Below are 8668 nucleotides of genomic sequence, written 5' to 3' on the forward strand. Positions count from 1 at the left end.
GTCTTGACATCCATGGTAACTAGTTCTTCTCTTGGCCAGGTTACTATTCCAGGTGGATAGCTAATGACAGGTAGGGCATATGTGTTGATGGCTTGGATCTTGTTCTTGCCATTGAGCTGGGACTTTAGGACCTGTCTGACTCTTTGGAGGTACTTAGATGTTGCTATCCTCCTTGCTTCTTCCTCATGGTTGCTATGCGTTTCTGGTACCCCCAGATACTTGTAGCTGTTCTCTACATCTTCTATTTGGCCTTCTGGAACTTCAGCTACTTCTGTCCTGATCATCTTCCCTCTTTTCGCTACCATCCGCCCGCACTTCTCTAGTCCGAACGACATTCCGATGTCCTTGCTGTATATCCTACTAAGGTGGATCAGTGAGTCAATGTCTCACTCATTCTTGGCATACAACTTGATGTCATCCATGAAGAGCAAGTGGCTGATGGTAGCTCCACTCTTGAACCTGTATCCGTATCCATTCTTCTTGATGATCTGGCTAAGGGGGTTGAGGCCTAAGCAGAACAGCATTGGGGATAGTGCATCACCTTGGTATATGCCCCATTTAATGTTCACTTGAGTTATAGTCCTGGAATTGGCTTCTAGAGTTGTTTTCCATTTGCCCATCGAGTTCTTGATGAAGGCTCTTATTGTCTTGCTAACCTTGTAGAGAGCCAAGCATTCCACTATCCAAGTGTGTGGCATTGTGTCATAGGCTTTCTTGTAGTTAATCCAGGCCGTAAACAGATTGGTCTGTCTGGTCTTAGAAACCTTTGTGACTGCAGTTGGTGTTTTGATCATCTGGTGTTGTTTCCACTCCCCTTCTGAGTATTGCTCATATGCCCTTGGATCTTGGAGGCTATGATGCCTGACAGGAGTTTCCATGTTATGGGGAGGCAGGTTATTGATTGGTAGTTGGATGGTGCTGTTCCCTTGTGAGGGTCCTTCATGACCAGTATTGCTCTGCCTTGTGTTAACCAGTCAGGGTGGGAGCCTGTTGCAGGTAGCTGGTTCATTTGTGCTGCTAGGCGTTCATGCAGCGCTGTTAACTTCTGTATCCAGTAATTGTGGATCATGTCTTTATGATAGTCTCTTATTCATCCATAGCTCCCACATACGTTTCATGTAGCCTCTCTCATTCGGTCTGCTGTTGTAGTAGCATTCAAGCAGGTCTAGGTTCTCTCTCTGTCCTGGACACAGAGAGAGAACACACACACTATATAGAGCACACACACATTTTCATCTATAGACTCATTTCACTTATTTTCCCTCCTCCTCCTTTCCCTTGTTCTGCAAATGGCTAGATTTCATAATTATAGCTCATGTCAAATATTCCGCTGGTGCTCTGTCATTCTGAAACTAATAAATCAATAAACAATTAAAGAAACATAAGACACAAAATGTATGCCATACTTTGGATAGCTTACATCCTATCCATCTGGCTTATAGAGTGATAGTTAAACAATACAGCATAAAACAAGAGACACAATCTCCCAAAGGAGCACAACCAAGGACCAAAATACTGTGTACAGTATACTTCTTTCTAATGGATTTACCAACATGCACACATGACATAATCAACTAGGCTGAAATCATTCTCATCTCAAAAATGTATCACAACTTCCCATCTGCACTGTTAATGCAAAATGTGCCTCAAAAATACAATAAAATCCATCGTAAATCCACGACTATCACATTTCTCGCCCCCCCCCCCCCCAAAAAAGACATTTTTCCACACATATTTGCATAATTTATAGGGATTTGTTCCCCATAGGCAGCTTTTTTTAATGAATGAATGTGATGGCACACTCCATGTAGCAAGGGAATTGCAGATCTTATTTTTTTCTAACTGTTGCAAGTGAAATCTCCTTTCCTCAAGCCTCAATGGACTTTTGGTTTGTACATGCCAGTTAATGACCTTATCAACAGTTATTTCAAATAAATGCTTCTGAATAAGACAGATGTTAATAGCAGATAAAATCCAATTGGTCAATAATTAAAATTTTTATTTTTTTTTGTCTTAGGTTTGCCATTTCAAGATTAATTGAACTCTTAATTGAACACTAGGTTTTACCATCATTGCTTATGGCACAATTGATGCATTGACCCATTTAAAAAAAATAAAAATATATATATCCCTATATTACCATTATATTTCCTTCATATAACTTCAGGCTATGTGCCCTTATTATAGCTACCGTTTTTATTCGGCAAACAACTTGATACAGTTGTGTGTTATCATGAGCTGTCATGACACACACACAAATCTCTGCTCTACTTCAGAGCTTACAAATACTAAATCTCATATCAAATAAAACAAATGACGTTCATTTACCACCACCAGACTGTGGAGAGGCAGAACAAACCCAGCATTTATTTTAATCAGTCAGACGAACATGACGATAACAATTAATTTAGTTGCTTTGCTCTGTACAGCTCCCATTTATGGTTTAAGAAGACCACATCTGGTATTATGGACACCAATGTAAAGACTATAATATCAGCTTTGTTTTCGCTTTCTAAATAAATGTTCAGTAATATGTCAGGAGAAGGAAGACACTGTTACTGAAACAGATACACATAGTATGTATTACTTGTACACAACATCCAGCTCATTTAGTCAAAGTATTCCATTCTAACAGAGATGAACTGCAGTTGTTACTTAACACTGCTACAAACAAATGGGTTCGGAGCATTAGATTAGTGCACATGCCTGATGACAGCATAGTTCGAATTCACCACAACAGAGAAACGAGACGCTGAGTGCAATATGAATGCACAGTAGTCGGAACAAAAACACTGAGCCATGAAGATGTCAATCTCACACTACTTGTGTGTTACATTTTAATTCCGCTCCAGCTCTCACATACAAGTGTACAGTAGTAAATACAAACCAGGCTTCAAACAACATAATGAGGTCTTTTCTGAAGAACAATACCTTTCATTGGCTTGCTTTGATTTACAAACATTGAATAAAGGTACAAGAACAATAAATGTAGCTATTTAATAGGTTGATGAAAATAAAAAAAATAAACACATTTTTTTATCTGTAAAGTGACTTTCTGCTCAGAGGAAGCCAACAAACTGCTAGCAAATGCCAAGGACTGCTGCTCCTAAAATACTGAAGAAGATGGACATTGGGGATTTCAAAAGTTGGTAAGAGCATTTTTTTACTGCTCAAATTACCTCCATGGAAAATAATGGCGATAAGAGCATCCTAAGCACCCAAGACAAAAATCTGCAAGTACGCTTTTTCTATCTAAACCCAAAAAAGCTACATAGATGGAGTAACAAAGGGTATAAATGCTTTTTAAAATGCCATTAAAGTCCATGGCAAAACCAGTTGCTATTTTGTGGCTAAAGTGCTAAATAAGGAGCAATCGCCATGGGAACCAATAGAAACTTTATGAACATTTAGCAATACACCCCAGAATCTGTTTTGCCACGATTAATCTTCCCCATAGATTGTGATATCAACAGAACCTATCTGTCCATCTAGCCAGTCCGTTATACATTTCGTCAGACTGATTCTGCTTATTTGTTCTTCAGGTTTGCCATATGAACTCATCAAACATTCCTGGATTCCTTTAGTGTAACCATCTTTACAACATCCGATGGAAAGCATTACCAGCTATTATAACGGATAAAGACCGTGCCTATTCACACAGTCGCTCATTATATGACATGTATCATGGATAGATGCCTTTTAACACAAAGTTCTCAATATCTCTTGGCTGGAATCCATGGTTTAGGGGAAGCCCATTCCTAGCAGATACAAAATATCCATAATTCCTCACTCACATTTTAGGCAGTGCAATTCCCCACCCCCTACCTCCACCTTTTCCCTGTTGAGCCCTGGAATGGTGCAAATAATATCTTGGCTATGTAATCAATGCACAACAATCTTGTAAACATCAGGAGTTTTTCTGGTGTCAGCTTGTAGATGCTGGGGATTGAGGAGACCATGCTGTGAAGACTTATGGTCGCAATGGAAATGAACATTCAGAGTATTTCCCACATCAAATAATGCAGCGGGAGGTGAGGAATCTGCATAATCTCAGTGAAACATTGGCACATGGTTTCAACCGAACCTATCTATCGGGAATTGATATAAATAGATTTTACCATGTGTGCAATAATTTGAGACTTAATATGAAACACAAGATCTCCCATGGGAAGGAAAAAAAAGATTTCTTCCAGACTCAAAAAAAAATGTAGTGTACAGCAAAGAGATTTGTTTTTTGCTATATCACAGAATACCCTGCTAAAAACAAACTTGCCAGGTCACAATCTTACATGAACACCAGGTTAACATGTTTTATAGATTATAAAAAGCTATTTCTTTTTTTTTTTTTTGTACTCTAGGATTTCATTAAGTAGTAGAAAACTCTATTTTTTTAATTGGTTGGTGTATATTGGACTGTGTTTTCCCCAATTGTACAATGCTGAGGAATTTGTTGGCGCTTTACAAATGCCAGAAATGATATTAATTCACTCTCAAATTTAATTAAACACAATTCACTATCTTCAAAGCAAGGGTTGACCTAACACAGATGTAGCTGAAAGGTAAATTCCCATATTTCAAGTACTTCAACTCCCATGATGCTCTGGCTAAGCTATGAAGGGTACTGCAGTACTGCAACAGCTGGGGCTTCACGTTCCCATTGACCAAACCTCATCTAAAGTATGACAAAATATAGAGAGAGGACATTGTGAGAGAACCAGATTGCAACAGAGAATCACAGAAGGTCCTAACTAAAATGAAATCTTACAATTATTCATAAATTCTGTGTTTTTACAGAAAACTATTTTTTTCGTATTTTTGTTTTTCTAGATATTTGACCCAAGGCTAAATTATCAGTTTGCGGATTCACTACTTAACATTATGGTTAAAAGTAAAATATTCCATTTGGATTCTCACGTACCAGTTATTCGTATTTTTTATTTGAGGTACTAGAACATTTATGAAGAGTTGCTTTTATCTTTGTTACAGTGAACATCTACATTGTAGCATGAAACACAAGTTGCTACATTATTTCTATTACTTTTTATCTGGTACCCATATGATGAACTAAACCGAAGACTTGAGACTTTTTATTACATCTTTGCTAATCTCTATTTGGTTAAATATGGTTGTAAAACGATTTCATTCTTATTTATTTTTTTTTCTATTCACTAATTTATATGTGTGTTATATCAGCTCATGGTCTTATGATCAGTTGTACTATTTTGTGTATCCCATCTAAAGTATGTTTGTAGCCAAATTGGATAAAATTCCATTAATCTTAATACAGTCAGAGGGGATAACAAACACAATTAATTACACATTTATAATTAACTAGCCAGAAAGAGTTAACAGCAAGCAAACGCTAACACACAACTCAACCAGTGCCAATTGTAGCCTCCAACTCTCAGTAGTCTTGGCAATCTACAGAGAAATGGGCTGCTGAATATATGACTGAAAAGAGAGTGACTATTCCGGCAATGACAAGTAACCCTGCACAGACACACAGCAGCTTAGCTGAATCTAATCACATCTATCTGATATAAACACTATACAGCTCAAAAAACACACTGCCTGGGCATTATTACTCACTGTCCTGTCACGTCAAAAACATCTATAAATCCACACTGTCTTAGGTCAGTAACATTACAAATATTTCATGTATGAATGTAAACCTCACAGGAAGCAGCATTTCAGCCTGGCAGCCAGGAATATCTGACTGCATTATTCTTGGTTCAATGTATGGAACAAGCTTCCTATCCCTTTACAGCAACGGTTCCCAATATTTTTGGACCAAGGCACACTTTAATGACAGAAAAATTCCCCAGACAATCTTACTTGTTTCTTTACCTTTACTGAGGTTCTATAAAAGTAATTTACCTTAGAATAAAACTAAGCAACAAATATATAGCATGCATCAAGTTTGACTGGTGTTCATAGTTTTAGTTTTACCAAAATTAAAATTTTACGGACAACATTTTCCTTAAAAATAAATAAGTAAGTATTTGGGAAGTGTATTCAATCTATTACAGCCCTAAAGACAAGCCGTTCATGGAACACTATTCCTCAGCATACTGGTTGAAATTCACTGCTCTACAGCAGTCTTGGATGGTACGTGTTAGCGATGAGTAAAAAAAGGATTAGAACACTTACTTCTTTGCAAAGATTTAGATAGGGCTTGTGCTGTTCCTTTAAGAAGTCAGATTTTCCAGCATTCACAAACTGAGCTACCATTTGCTACCTCTTCGGATATTTGACCCTCTGTAGAATAGTTGGTCATAAAAATGTTTTAGGTATTTCACTGACCTCAGTCTGCACATGAGGGATTCAATAAAAGCAAGCTGCCTCACAATGGTATTTGGTGTAAACTGAAGCTTCTTGAAGCCTTTACTACACTAGCTAAAACCGTGCTTAGCAGAATCTGGTAAACCGCTGAACCCTGTATGGTTTTACCAATGCTAGCTATTTGCCCTAAATTTCTATCCAGTAATTATGATAAGGGTAAGCTACATCAAAACACAGTGAAACTTGAAAAAAAATAAGTCACATTCGTATAGTTCTGCCGCAATATGCCATAATTTTAACATTCTGCCTCAAGAAGTCACATTTGTATTATTCTGACGCATTAGGTCTTCTTAAACGTTGACTAAAAAACAGACAGCACCGAATAAAGATGTTAGCCTCTCCCATCCTGAACACAGTCTATAGTGATACTTGCCTTTCACGTAAAACATCTGGATTGTCTTCATTTTCAGGAAAGAGCAATAACTCAGTAATTTCTGCTTATGGGATTTCTGATATATAACGCATTTCTCCAGGAAGTTAGTTGGTCATGTCCAATACAGGCTGGCAGTTACAATCCACCCAGTGAAACGCAACTGCATGCAGAGCCAGGGCACACACGCTTATCCTCCCCACATGCAGACACAGCAAAAATCGCCTGAGTGTTGTGAATGAGTCTAAAAAGCAGAGTCAGCTTCGCATCTCACATGCATAACTTCAACACCACATGACCTCTAATTATATGATTATAGGCTCTGGCACGTACTGCATACAGATAAGGCACAAAGCAATATGTAGCAGTGGAAAAGAGAGATTTAGCCTGTTTAGCTCAGTTTGTTTATCCTTAGCTGTTATAGATATATGTCAGCCAAACACTACACGTGTGTGGCATTCAAGGAGCTGTTTATTATAGGCTCAGCACATAACAGCTTAGAAAGTGTGTGTGTGTGTATATATATATATATATATATATATATATATATATATATATATATATATATATATATATATATATACACACACATACACACACTATATATATATATATGTATATGTAATTCTTCAAAAAAAGGTTGCTCTCCGGATTTAAAACAAGCATTAATTAGTATAATTTAAAACCAACGTTTCAGTCTTGCTTGGGACCTTCTTCAGGGTCAAAGGTACAACAGGACACTATGTATATAAAAACACACACATACAGTTTCTAACCCGTTATGTGCAGAGCATATACATACATTTTATAATGTATATACATCCACACACACACACACGTTTGTGTGTATATATATATATATATATATATATATATATATATATATATATATAAAGAGAGAGAGAGAGAGATAGAGAGAGAGAGCGCGACACACACACGTGTCATATATATTACAAATTTAATTTGAATAGGTTTCATCCCATTGTACAGCGCTATGGAATTTGCTGGCTCTATATAAATAATAAAATAATGATAATAATTTACTCAAACAGGGTCAAATTAAGTTATTGTTTTAATATATTATAACCTTCCTCTACCTTAAATATAAAGAAAATATGCACACAAATTTAACAAAAAGGACAAGACATTTATATTTTTCTTAAAACTTGCAAGACCCTGTCAAAAAAAGTCTGTCACTTTAAAGGTTATAATATCCAGATCCTACACAGCAGAATCCCCATCAAATTAAACGGAAAACTTAAGCAAAGAATTAGAATGAAAAGAAACATTGAAATGAAAATAAAGCAGGAATTTCAGAATACAACAACAAATCACTCCAACATAATGTAATGAAGAATTTTTTTTTAAAGCTATATATATTTATATTACATCCACCATGGCCCATAACCCCTACTGAGCTATTGTGCTGCTATGTGTTGCTAAGCTTTCTTATAACAAAGGGGTTGATAGAAGATAATGCAGATGTAGGGCAGCTGCCCCAGAACATTAAGCAACAGGGACCATCCAGAATCTGTAACCTAAGAACAAACCATTTACCCTCCCGGATTAATTTCCATAGGAAAGTGTTTACTTACCTTCTGGTTCCGAGAACATGCTACTTTAAACACAGGGCTTGGTAATCCAGACTAAGGGAGATGAGAGGACCACAGCAAGGCTGTGTGTGGGACTCACCATTCTTACTGTGACAATGTGTGTGTGTGAGAAAGAGAGAGAGAGGGAGAGTGTGACAGCAGGCTGCCTGGGCTGCAATCACTAGGGCATCCCCCTGTTTCCCCTCCCCCCCCCTCCCCTCCTCTTCCACAAGCTTTTGACTTCTTCCAAAACTATATTAGCCAGCAGGGAAGAAAAAGTGACCATTCAAGCATTCATTGCTCTCGTCTTGCTACAGTATAGTCATCTGTGTCCTTGTTGGCGCCCTAAAGGCAGCACATTGAA

The 8668-nt window shown here is 37.4% G+C and overlaps 1 protein-coding gene across 1 annotated transcript in view; it reads right to left on the bottom strand.

Moving 5' to 3' along the window:
- LOC134596725 (fidgetin-like) overlaps positions 1–8397 on the bottom strand; it is a 67136-nt gene extending 58739 nt beyond the window's left edge. The window contains exon 1 of the mRNA XM_063444787.1: positions 8308–8397. The gene's annotated coding sequence lies outside the window, so the exon portion shown is untranslated. The remainder of the gene's footprint in view (positions 1–8307) is intronic.
- Between the last annotated feature and the right edge of the window lie 271 nt (positions 8398–8668).

Source organism: Pelobates fuscus, chromosome 1 (genome assembly GCF_036172605.1).
Source record: "Pelobates fuscus isolate aPelFus1 chromosome 1, aPelFus1.pri, whole genome shotgun sequence".
NCBI classification, from domain to species: Eukaryota; Metazoa; Chordata; class Amphibia; order Anura; family Pelobatidae; genus Pelobates; species Pelobates fuscus.